At 38.8% G+C, this 12,233-nt stretch overlaps 1 protein-coding gene and 1 pseudogene across 5 annotated transcripts in view; one reads left to right on the top strand and one right to left on the bottom strand.

The window, feature by feature from the left end:
- The window catches only part of EHBP1 (EH domain binding protein 1), a 436,421-nt gene that overhangs the window by 229,482 nt on the left and 194,706 nt on the right, over positions 1 to 12,233 (top strand). The window lies entirely within an intron of this gene.
- LOC118008073 lies at positions 3,664 to 4,677 on the bottom strand (annotated as a pseudogene).

The raw sequence follows: 12,233 nt of genomic DNA, 5'->3' as shown, positions 1-12,233 counted from the left end.
TGCATGTAGAGATTACTTAAAAATAAAGTCTTTAAAAAATAAATAAATGAATGAAACAGAATGTGTTGACTTACCTCTTGTAAGATGAGAGATTCAATATTATTTTCTCTTTATTTAAACCCCTCCCTCTAGCCTTTCCTGGCTATTATTTTTATTTCAATAATATTTTGGGGTTTTTTTTTAGTAATATATGCAGACATCTGTATTATGTTTACAACTGATGTCAGCAACAACTATAAAATACTTTTGAAAAATGCCATGTCTTACCTATCTTTGAGTTCTTTGTTTTATTTGGCTAGCTGAAGTACTTCAGGAAGGATAAGTTAGTAACCTTCCTCTACCACCGCCAGTGACTTTTTACCTATCTTCCAAATTTTAATTTTATTGACACATACTCTTGGAAACCTTTCATGCCCACTTAAGCTTGACCATTCCAGCCCCGGTGCCACTGTTGTACTATTTACAAATGTAGGCATTTTCTTACAGCATGAGTGTTTATAACTGCAGAGGGATATATTTTGATCTTTTAATTGGAGAATATGGTTTGTTCTTTGTAGGCTTTTTGTTAAAACTAAATCTCAATTAGACACTAGTACCATAAGTAGGAATTTAAAAAACCCACTTATTTTCATAGCTGTTTTGAGCAGTGTTGTACTGTTTTGATCACAGCCGTGGGAAAAAAGAAAGGTGATAACAATATGTCAGAAGTTTTATGCTGGTATTGAAAGGAAAAGAAAGGACATTATTTTTGATAGATATAATGAAAATATTCAGTAATAATTAGATTTTATAACTAAACCCTTATCTTAGTCTGTTTGGGCTGCTACAACAAAATACCATAGATGGGTACCTTATAAACAACAGAAATTTATTTCTTACAGTTCTGGAGGCTGGAAGTCTGTGATCAAGGTGCCATCACAGTTGGATGAGGGCCCTCTTCTGGGTCACAGACTTCTCATTGTATTCCTCACGTGGTGGAAGGGGGCAAGGGATCTCTTTGGGGCCCCTTTTAGAAGGGCATTAATCTTATTCATGAAGGCTCTGCACTCGTGACCTAATCCTCTTCCAAAGGTCCCACCTCCTAATACCATCACACTGGGAATTAAGATTTCAACATATGAATTTTGGGGGGACACAAACATTTCAACCATAGTCACCTTTATTGACTAAATCATACACATACACCTTATTTTCTAAAATTCTTGTAGGAGGAAAAACTTTCTTTTAGATAGCCTAAAATTCTCTGACCATAATCAAAGAAGTTGTTTTAATGCAACTTGTGATGATGCAAGATTTCTTTGGAATTTTACTATTTTGTGTTATTATTTATTTATGTATTTCTTTTCCCCATTTTCTGAAATTCCTTCAAGGTAGACGCTACGTTCTAATCATTTTTTCATCACTAGCTTCTGGCACATTGTCTGGAACATACTGAGAATTTAAGATGTGTTAACTGAAAGGCCATAAATCAATGAGGGGACTTCCATCTTCTGTTATAGCCCATGCTGATCACTCTGGCTTATTATCTTGTTCCATTTATTTGACCTTTACTCATTTATTCAGGGTAGAGTGGTCCCATTTTATGGAAGGCATGTGATCTGGAGGAGACATAATTCAAACCTTAAATAATTCAAGTCTAGTTTTCCAAAAGTAATGAATGCAAAATGTGTGTTGAGGGAGCAGGGTAGGTGGGGACAGTGGTGATTAGATGCATGCTCTTAAGTTAATCCACAGTCATTGTAGCATATTTTTGCTTTGATGTTACTTTTTTTCTCTATTATATTTGCAGCATACAGTCACTTAAATTAATAGCACCAACTGCATGTTATGGCAGTTGTTTGGCTTCCTTAGTTGCATTTTTTAGCACATGTAAATTCCATTCCAAACTTATTATCTTTCAGGAATTTTTTTTAGCATCAACACTACCACTCTAAAAATGTTTTGGTAAAGAAGTTTTAAGATAGTTAAAAATATATTAAAATTTAACAACAGTAATGTTAAAGCAATAGGTTAAGACTAAATAAAATGAATGCATTTTATAAACATGGTACAAATAAAGTATGTTGGGTATTTTTATTTACCAGTTAAAGTGGCAGTAATTTAAACACAGCTTATATTTGCTCTTCCCGCAGTTTTGAAATTGCTGACAGAATGTTTATGGAGGAAGCAATCATTATCTTAAATTTTGCCTCTATTATATCTTTATACTGCAATGTAAATGCATAAAATGCAATCACATATCAATAAAAATTATATGGATATACTATTTCCTCAACTAAGCTGCAAACTTCTTGGGGGAACAGACTGTTACAATTATTTTGTGATACCTTAGATTGATACCTAGAGGCTATTCGTTCAGTCAGTGATTTCTTATGGAATATTGCTGTTAGAGCAATAGTAATTAACAGATATTATCTTCTGAAATTACAGTCTTTGCTATAAGGTAAATATAAATTCATGATATCTATACTTGGATTGATCAAAAATCCCTACCCTGTTCTGTCTGAGACAAAATTCGCTGTTAACTGGAAACATATTTTGGAACTGGATCTTAAACAGAAACCTTTTACTGATACTGTTATGTACAGGTGCATTCTACTAAGAGGTGTAGCACCAGTAAACGGGCAAGGAAATTTTGAATTACAATTAGAAGAATCACTGAAATATAGAGGGAATAATAGACCTTGGAGATGGAGAAACAAAGCCTATTAATGGGAAAGTTTATTATAGCCAGTATTAGAAAACATACATGGTTTTAAAACAATCAGCAACCTCAGAATGTGTGAACCACTATATGGCAATATGACCATCTTTGGGATTCCTGTTGAATTTCTGAATACATATCAATAAGAAGAGAAAAAGATTCCTCCATAAATAACAATGTCCTGTTGAATACAACTCAGAAAGTCAGGTTCAGCTGAAGCAGTTTATAGCAAAGCATCATTGGAGAAACGCAGACATTATGAAATACCAGAAAGATACCAGGATACTCAAAGCTGTTGCAAAGATAACCAAGGATTCTACTTAGGTTCAACCAGACATTTAGACTTATGTGACCTACTCAGGTCACATAAGCCAAACTAAGCATTAGATTCACTTAGAAGGATATTGGAAACACAGAAACACAGCAGCATGCCAGCAGAGCATTTTTTTTTCCCTGGAGTCCTCACAGCATCCCAAGTGCTATATTTTGACCTCTATCTCCACATAACAGCTTGGGTACAAGAAGGCGAGATCCACATAGGTAGAAAGAAGCGGGGGTTGCCTAGGTTTAGAATCCATGCTGCCCAAGAGCTGGTATCTTTTGAAACAGTTTAACAAGTGTAGTTTCCAGGGTCTCTGTAATGGAAATGCTTAGTTATAAGATTCCACAGTCAGAAAAGCCCAAAACTGTGGCCTTCCATCAGATATATAGTCCATCCAGATGTGGTTTATAAATTAAGATTCTTTTTTTTTTTGGCTCGGTACAGTATACTTTATTGATGGTACATGACAAGGTAGGGCTCCCCAAGCCCCTCCCCTTCTTCAGGGGGTCTGGGATGGAAACGGTGGAGGTCGGGAGAGTCTCAGTGTTTTGGGGGTAAGTTGGGGCAGGGACTCCCCAGCAACTGAGGGCCTCTCTCTTCCTCTTGCTCTCGCTGGGACTGGTGGTCCAGGGGGCTCTTAGTCCTTGGAGGCCATGTGAACCATAAGGTCCCCCACCCGGTTGCTATAGCCAAATTCATTGTCATACCAGGAAATGAGCTTGACAAAGTGGTCATTGAGAGCAATGCCAGCCCCGGCATCGAAGGTGGAGGAGTGGGTGTCACTGTTAAAGTCGCAGGAGACAACCTGGTCCTCAGTATACCCCAGGATCCCTTGAGGGGGCCTTCTGATGCCTGCTTCACCACCTTCTTGATGTCATCGTATTTGGCAGCTTTCTCCAGGCGGCAGGTCAGATCCACGATGGACATGTTGGGGGTGGGGACACGGAAGGCCATGCCAGTGAGCTTCCCATTCAGCTCAGGGATGACCTTGCCCACAGCCTTGCCAGTGCCAGTGGAAGCAGGGATGATGTTCTGGGTATCCCCTCGGCCGTCGCGCCACAGCTTCCCAGAGGGGCCATCCACGGTCTTCTGGGTGGCAGTGATGGCATGGACGGTGGTCATGAGTCCCTCCACGATGCTGAAGTTGTCATGGATGACCTTGGCCAGAGGAGCCAAGCAGTTGGTGCAGGAGGCATTGCTGACAATCTTGAGAGAGTTGTCATACTTCTCATGGTTCACACCCATCACGAACATGGGGGCATCGGCAGAAGGAGCAGAGATGATGACCCTCTTGGCCCCGCCCTTCAAGTGAGCCCCAGCCTTCTCCATGGTGGTGAAGACCCCAGTGGACTCCACAACATACTCAGCACCAGCATCACCCCATTTGATGTTGGCGGGATCTCACTCCTGGAAGATGGAGATGGACTTTCCATTGATGACAAGCTTCCCATTCTCAGCCTTGACTGTGTCGTGGAATTTGCCATGGGTGGAATCATACTGGAACATGTAGACCATGTAGTTGAGGTCATTGAAGGGGTCATTGATGGCGACAATATCCACTTTGCCAGAGTTAAAAGCAGCTCTGGTGACCAGGGCGCCCAATACGGCCAAATCCGTTCACTCCGACCTTCACCATCGGGTCTCGGGGACGCGACTGGTACTGCACAGAAGATGCGGCTGTCTTTTGGTCGAACAGGGAGGAGCAGAGAGCCAAGATTCATTTTTACCATAAGCACTATTGTCTGGTGTTTATTAATCCCTTTCCTATAGTTTATAAAGTTAATTTGGGAGGAAGAAGAGTGACATATTGGCTAACTTCAGAGAATATAATTGTAAGCATAGATGGTAGTAGAGGAGATAATAGTTCATATTTGAAGAGCTAAAGTTGAGTATGGGATGCCTTAGCCCTCTGACATTACATGTCCTGCTCACTAGGATGATGAATGGGGAAAAATAGGTCTTCTCTCAGAATGAACTTGGGACTCCGGTCAGAGAATAATACATCCATTAATTTGCTTCTGGTTTTTACCTGGCCATTTACTCTCCAGTACCTAGGATACTAATGAACAAAATCATAGGTTTGCTGTGGGCTATGTAACATAATAGAATAAAAATGGCCACCTATTTTGGGAATTCTTTGCAAAGGATAAGAATTTCTGGAATAGGGGCGCCTGGGTGGCTCAGTCGTTAAGCGCCTGCCTTCGGCTCAGGTCATGATCTCAGGGTCCTGGGATTGAGCCCTGCATCGGGCTCCCTGCTCCGCGGGAAGCCTGCTTCTCCCTCTCCCACTCCCCCTGCTTGTGTTCCCTCTCTCACTGCCTCTCTCTGTCAAATAAATAAATAAAATCTTTAAAAAAAAAATTTCTGGAATACTGCATCTATTACTTAGTTATTAAGGTTGGAAAACAGGGTAAAATCAGAGAGCTGGGGACATTTATGATCCCTTGATCTAAAAAGTTGGTAAGGTTTCACAACTATCTCCTCTTTAAAGGAATCTGAGACCCTAGAAAGAGAGACCGAAGACAGTAAGAATATCTCCTCCTAGTGTTTAGAATTCAAATATGTAAACTCAGAGATCAGAAGTGGCAGAAGATACAGATTACAAATTCATCCTCCTTTTTGTGTCACTCTTAAACCTTAATTAATGTTGCTTTGTTTGTACTAATGACAACTGAACATTCTTTAGGCCTCCCTAGGAAACTCCAGGAGAATTCTGGTGATACTGAGAGCCCATCTGACAGGGCCAGAATGGGAGTAAGAGCTCTGAAGAAAAAGTTAGAAGCTCTCCAGTATTTAGGGGAGGAGCCAGAAAACATGAATATTCTAAGTACTGATATGCATTCTCTGAGGATTTGTCCTAGGAATGCGAGGTTGGTTTAACCATAGTAACAGAATAAAGGAGAAAAACCATATAATTATCTCAATAGATATATAAAGGAGTGTTTGACAAAATTCAGTACCAAGTTTCTCAGCAAGATTTCAATGTAAGGGAATTTCTTCATTTTGATAAAGAACATCTATGAAAAGCTACAGCTAATATCATATGTAATGGTAAAATACTGATTACTTTCCTCCTAAGACTGGGAATGAGGCAAAGATGTTTGCTTTCACCACTTGTGTTTAACATGATACTGGAGATCCTAGCAAGATCACAGGATACAAGATTAATATAGAAAAATCTGTATTTTTATATATGAACAACAAAATTTGGGAAATGAAATTAACCAAATAATTCCATTCACAGTTGAGGCTAAAAATTATATAGATATTTAGAAATAAAGTTAACAAAAGATGTAGAAAAACCTCTACATTGAAAGCTGTAATACAATATTGAAGGTAATTACAGAAACCCTTAATAAATGGAGAAATGATCTACGTTCATAGATGAGAAGACTCAATATTGTTAAGATTTCAGTCCTCCCCAAGTCAATCTATAGATTCAACTTAGTGCCAATCATAATCCTAGCAGGCTTTTAAAAAAGAAAAAAGAAATTGAAAAGCTGACTCTAAAATATATTTGGAAATGCAAAGGACCTGAATAATGATATAATTTTGAAAAAGAACAGCATCATAATATTAATACTACTTGATGGCAAGATTTACTCTGAAGATAATAATCGGTATAGTGTGGTATTAGCATAGGACAGTAGAACAAAAGAGAAAGTTCTGAAATAGACCCAAACTTACTTGGTCAATTAATTTTCAACAAAGGTGCAGCATAATTCAGTAAGGAAAGGGAAGTGTTTTCAACAGATTATTTTGACATACCCAGATGTCTGTGTGGAAAAGATGAGCTTCAATTCCTACCTTTCAGGATATACAAACATTAATTCAAGGTTGATCATAGACCTAAATGTAAAAGCTAAAACAATAAGGCTTCTGGGGAGAAAAAAGAAAAAAAAGAACAATGTATTTGTGACCTGAGGGCAGGCAGAGGGTTCATACATAAGACATAGGTGAGTAAACATGAAAGAAAATTTTGATAAATTAAACTTCATCAAAATTAAAAACTTATGCTCATCAAAATAAATAATTGAGGAAATATAGGGTATGTTATAGGCTAGAAGAAAATATTCACCAAGTAGATATCTGACATGTCTTTCATTCAGAATAGATTTTTTTAAATGTCTGACATCTCAATAGTGAAAACACAACCCTATTTAAAAAAAATTTTTTTTAAGATTTTATTTTAAGTAATCTCTACACCCAACATGGGGCTCGAATATGCATGCTCTACTGACTGAGCCAGGCAGGCGCTCCAACCCTATTTTTTAAGAAAATGGGCAAGAAATTGAATATGTGGTCCCCAAAGAAAGCTATATCACTGGCCAATAATCACATGAAAATGTTCTCAGCATCACTTGTGATTAGGGAAAAGCAGATTAAAATCACAATGAGATTATAATTCCACATCCATTAGAATGGTTATAATTTAAGACTGGCAATACTAAATATTGGCAAGTGCACGAACTGGAACTCTCGTCCATTATTGGTAGAGTATAAATGAATGGTACGATCACTTGGGGAATTTCTTATAACACTAAACATAAACTACCTCTGACCCAGCAATACCACTCCTTAATATTTATCCAAAAGAAATGAAAACACATGTCCACAAAAAGATTTGTACAAAAATACTTATAGCATTTTTCTTCATAATAGCCCTAAACTGGAAACAGCTTCAGTGTACATCAATAGGGCAGTGGCAAAATAAACTGTAGTACAGTTGACCCTTGAACAACATGGGGGTGAGGGGTGTCAACTCCTGGGATAGTCGAAAATCCATTTGTAACTTTTGACTCCCCATAAACTTAACTACTAATAGCCTACTGTTAACCAAAGGCCTTACTGATAACATAAACAGTTGATTAACACTTGTTTTATGTGTATTATATACTGTATTCTTACAATAAAGTAAGCTAGAAAAAAGAAAATACTAGGAAAGTCATAAGGAAAATACATTTATTTATAGGACTGTACTGTATGTATCAAAAAAAATCTAGTATAAGTGGACCTGCACAGTTCAAACTCATGTTGCTCAAGGGTCACCTGTATATTCATGAATGGAATGCCCTTCAATAAAAATGAACAGTTGTTATGTTCAACATCATGGATGTATTTCAAAACCATTATGCTAAATGCAAGAAGTCCATTTATGTGAAGTTCTAGAAGAGGCAAAACCAATCCTGTATGATGGTGATAGCCTGTGGGTTTGGGGATTGATTGAAAAGAGACATGAGAAAACTCAAGGGAATGATGCAAATGTTCTGGATCTTGGGTTACATAGGTGTATACATTTATCAAAATTCATTGAATTATACAATTTAAGGTTTGTGCCTTTCACATATGGGTATATGTAAAATATTGGAAGGTAACGTAAAAATTACAGTAAGTATGTTAGATTAGTAAGAACATAAATGCTTTCCAACTTTCTGATTTATTGATCGGTGTGGTAGCTAGTCTCCAAAGATTGTCTCCCAGTGAACCATGCTTCCTATTATTCATTCCCTTTTTTTTTTTTTTTTAAGATTTTATTTATTTGACAGAGAGAGCACACAAGCAGGAGGAGGGGGAGAGGGAGAAGGAGAAGCAGACTCCCCACTGAGCAGGAAGCCCAGCGCGGGGGCTCGATCCCAGGATCCTGGGATCATGACATGAGCCGAAGGCAGACCTTAACCCACTGAGCCACTCAGGTGCCCCACATGCGTACAATTTAAAGAACAGTTTCCCAGGGGCATCTGGGCAGCCCATGGGTCAAGCATCTGCCTTTGGCTCAGGTCATGGTTTCAGGGTCCTGGGATGGAGGACTGTGTAGCAGGGAGCTTGCTTCTCCCTCTTCCTCTTCCCCTCCCTCCCACTCCCTGCTCATGCTGTCACTCTCAAAATCTTTTTAAAAATAAAGAACAGCTTCCCCTATGACCTTACTAGATTCCATAACCTCGTGGGGGTACACGTAGTGGTCAGGGTGGGCTAGATTATGCTATGGTAACACCCCCCTCCCCAGATCCCAGTGCAGATTCTTGCTCCTGCTACGGGGCTAACCGTGGTTCTGCTTCCTGCCCTTTCCCTCTCTGGGACCCACCTGTATTTGGAACATTGCCCATCACCATGGAAAAGGGAAAAGAGGACAGTGATGTCCCTTCCCCTTGCATTTCACTGGCTAGAACAAGTCATATGGCCGTGCCGGACACCCACTAGAGAGCTATGGGGAGCCATCAGGTCCTCAGCTGGAAAGGAGTCCAGAGCTCAGGGGTGAGATCAGGGATGGAGAACCTCTCTTACATCTGGGCTAGCCCTGTAAATTACTTTTAACTATAGAATTGGGTGTGGAAGTGACACTTTGTAACTTCTGAAGCTAAGTCATCAAGTGCCTCTTGTCATCTACCTGGCCCTCTTATATAGCATGCTCAGGGGAAAGCCAGCTGCCATGTAAAAAATGTCCAGCCACCCTGAGATTGCTATGCTGAGAGGAACTCCAAACTAGCTATGTGGACTGGACACTTTGGGAGAGAGTTATGCCTGGCCAACCTCCACTTGTTCCTGCTTTCTCAACTGAAATACCAAACATGCAAGTGAAGAAGACATTTTGGATGTCCAGCCCAGTTCAAGCGCTCAAATGACTTCAGCCCCAGCCACCATCTAACTGTAATGAATCACCCTGCTGAGTCCAGTCAACCCATAGAAGTATGAGAGATAGTAATTTGTTGTTTTAAGCCACCAAATTTTGGGGAGATGGCTTAAACTGTAACACTTCCATAGGTAAATGAAATATGGATAGATATATGTATAGATACATAGAAAGACATATAGATAAACACAAAGATTAAAAATACTATTTCTATAATTAAAAAATAGATATTTCTGCCTCTTCAAATACGCTGCCAATTATTATGACTCATTCAGTTCATTCATTCATTCATTTACAACATGCGTTAAGTCCTAGCCATGCTAAAAACTGCTGTTTCAGAGATGAAAGATGAACATGACATAGATATACAGCTACTTAATTCCATTTTTTGTATAAGTGTGTGAGGGGAATGTCTCAGGTCATTAGGGTGAAAATACCCAGTAGTCAAGCTACATATCAGGATTATCTGCATTTCTGTCTTAGGTTAAGCCAGAAGAGTAGATGAATTCTTCCAGGAAGAGCAAAGTTAGGACTTATGATGGAGTTCTAGGGAATGTTAATATTTAAGAGGTAGAGGGATGAATAGTTATCATCAAATGAGACCAAGACAGAACTATCAAAGAGATAGGAGAACCAGGCGGTACTATTGTCCTGGAAGGGGCAAAAGAATTTCAAGGAAGGAAGGGCTAATTACATTTATTCATACAGAGGTCAAGTATGGTAAGAGCCGAAAGGTATCTAGTATACTTGCCATCTAGACTATACAATGGTGACTCAGTGAGAGCAGTTTTGGTAAGGGGCCTGGATAAAGGTGGAAATAAAAACAGTGCAGTGAGTTGAAGGATAAATAGTAGGTGAGAAATTGTGGACTACTATGTTTTAAAGTTGTTTTCTTGTGAGGATTAAAAGAGTCTGGCCAAACTAGAAAGGGCTGATGGTTGAGAGACTTTTTAAAAAAAATTGGGAGCAACTTGATCATATTAATAAGCCACTAAGGTTTACTAATTAATTAAGAGGGAGGTGTCGAGTTCCTGGGAACAGACTACTCAATGTCTACTTTTCTGCTTGAAGTAGCCCCTTCTTTCCCCATTGTGATGTACCATGGGATTAAAAATCATATTATTAAATCCATTAGTTGTGTCCATAAATCAAGTGTTTATGGACCTGAGCCTGTGAGAAAAGTGACATCTTTTGAACCTTGATCTCTGCCAGGAAGTTGAAAAGTTACTATCTTAGACCATCTTAAAATGAGATAGGCCTGTACTGAATCTTGTTACGCTTTAGAGAGAACAGTGGAGGATGCTGCAGGATTTGCAGATATGTTCTAGCTCTAGGCAGTTTATTTTTTTCTTAACTCAGCTACAGACTTTCTCAAAAGGAAAACATCACCTACTCTTAAGGCCACCACCCAACCACCTTTTTTGTTCAATGTGATAATCTCTTGTGGTCAATTTCTATCTTCTTTTCCCTTCCTGACAGTAAAGGAGAGTCTCAAATTACTTGACCCTTTGCTTTGATTGCCTGCCCCTAATTTAGTTTTCCTTCTTATTCTCACCAATGTGAAGCAAGTCCAGACTAACACACTGTTGCTGACTAAGTTTTACACTACAAGTTTATTGCTCAATTTGAGTAGCACTGGGGTAGAAATTTGTTTGATAGCATTCTTAGCATTTTTCAAATGTGTAAATATTTGGTGAAACAAGACTATAATAAGTAATATAGTATTATATAAATATATTGGGCCAGGAAGGGTTTTGGTCAAGGTAGTATACTACTGAGAAAGTTTCCCACTTAAAATAATTCTGGGAATAAATTTTTGTCCTAAACCTTTTAAATTTTTAACTTTTTTCTGATTATGTATTATAAAACACATTGGCTGTAGGAAATTAAAAAAAAAAACAGAAAAGTGTTTTTTAAAATTTATTTATTTATTTTTGTTTTGGAGAGGGAGGGGGGAAGAGGGAGAGGGAGAGAGAGAATCTTAAGCAGGCGTCACGCCCAGTGCAGAGCCTGATGTGGGGCTCAGTCTCACAACCCTGAGCTCATGACCTTAGCTGAAATCAAGAGTCAGACACTTAACCGACTGAGCCACCCAGGTGCCCTGAAAAGCGCTTTTTTAAAGGGAGAAATACATAACAAAATTGTGTATTTTAAGCTCCAGACCAGTATCTGTGGTGTTGAATTATTTCCATGGGAAGTTTCACAGGCACCTGTAGCTTGGTATGTTCTGAACCATGCCCCCCTCACAGTGATAGAATACATCCACACAGTCACCCAAGACAGAGTTGACATTTGTCCTAGATTCCTTTCCCTATCCCTCATGTCAAATTAACCACCAAATCTTTATTCTTAATTTATTCTTTAATTAGCAAATATTTATTGATTGCCTCCTTTCGTGGAGTGGTGATGCTGACCTACTCATCTTCTTGCTTCCTGTACTGTTTTTTTCCAAATGCTGCCACCATGTTGCTGCTGGAGTGATGTTTCTAAAATATACATTTTGATTTTTCAGTAGATTCCCATAGTTCTCATTCTTTGGTTTGATCACAATAATCTTTAGAATAGGACATTTGCCAACC

Source organism: Mirounga leonina, unplaced genomic scaffold, assembly GCF_011800145.1.
Source record: "Mirounga leonina isolate KUSES-001 unplaced genomic scaffold, KU_Mleo_1.0 Mir_125, whole genome shotgun sequence".
Lineage (NCBI taxonomy): Eukaryota > Metazoa > Chordata > Mammalia > Carnivora > Phocidae > Mirounga > Mirounga leonina.
The sequence above is the reverse complement of the archived record's forward strand: the minus strand, read 5'-3'. Positions and strand labels throughout refer to the sequence as shown.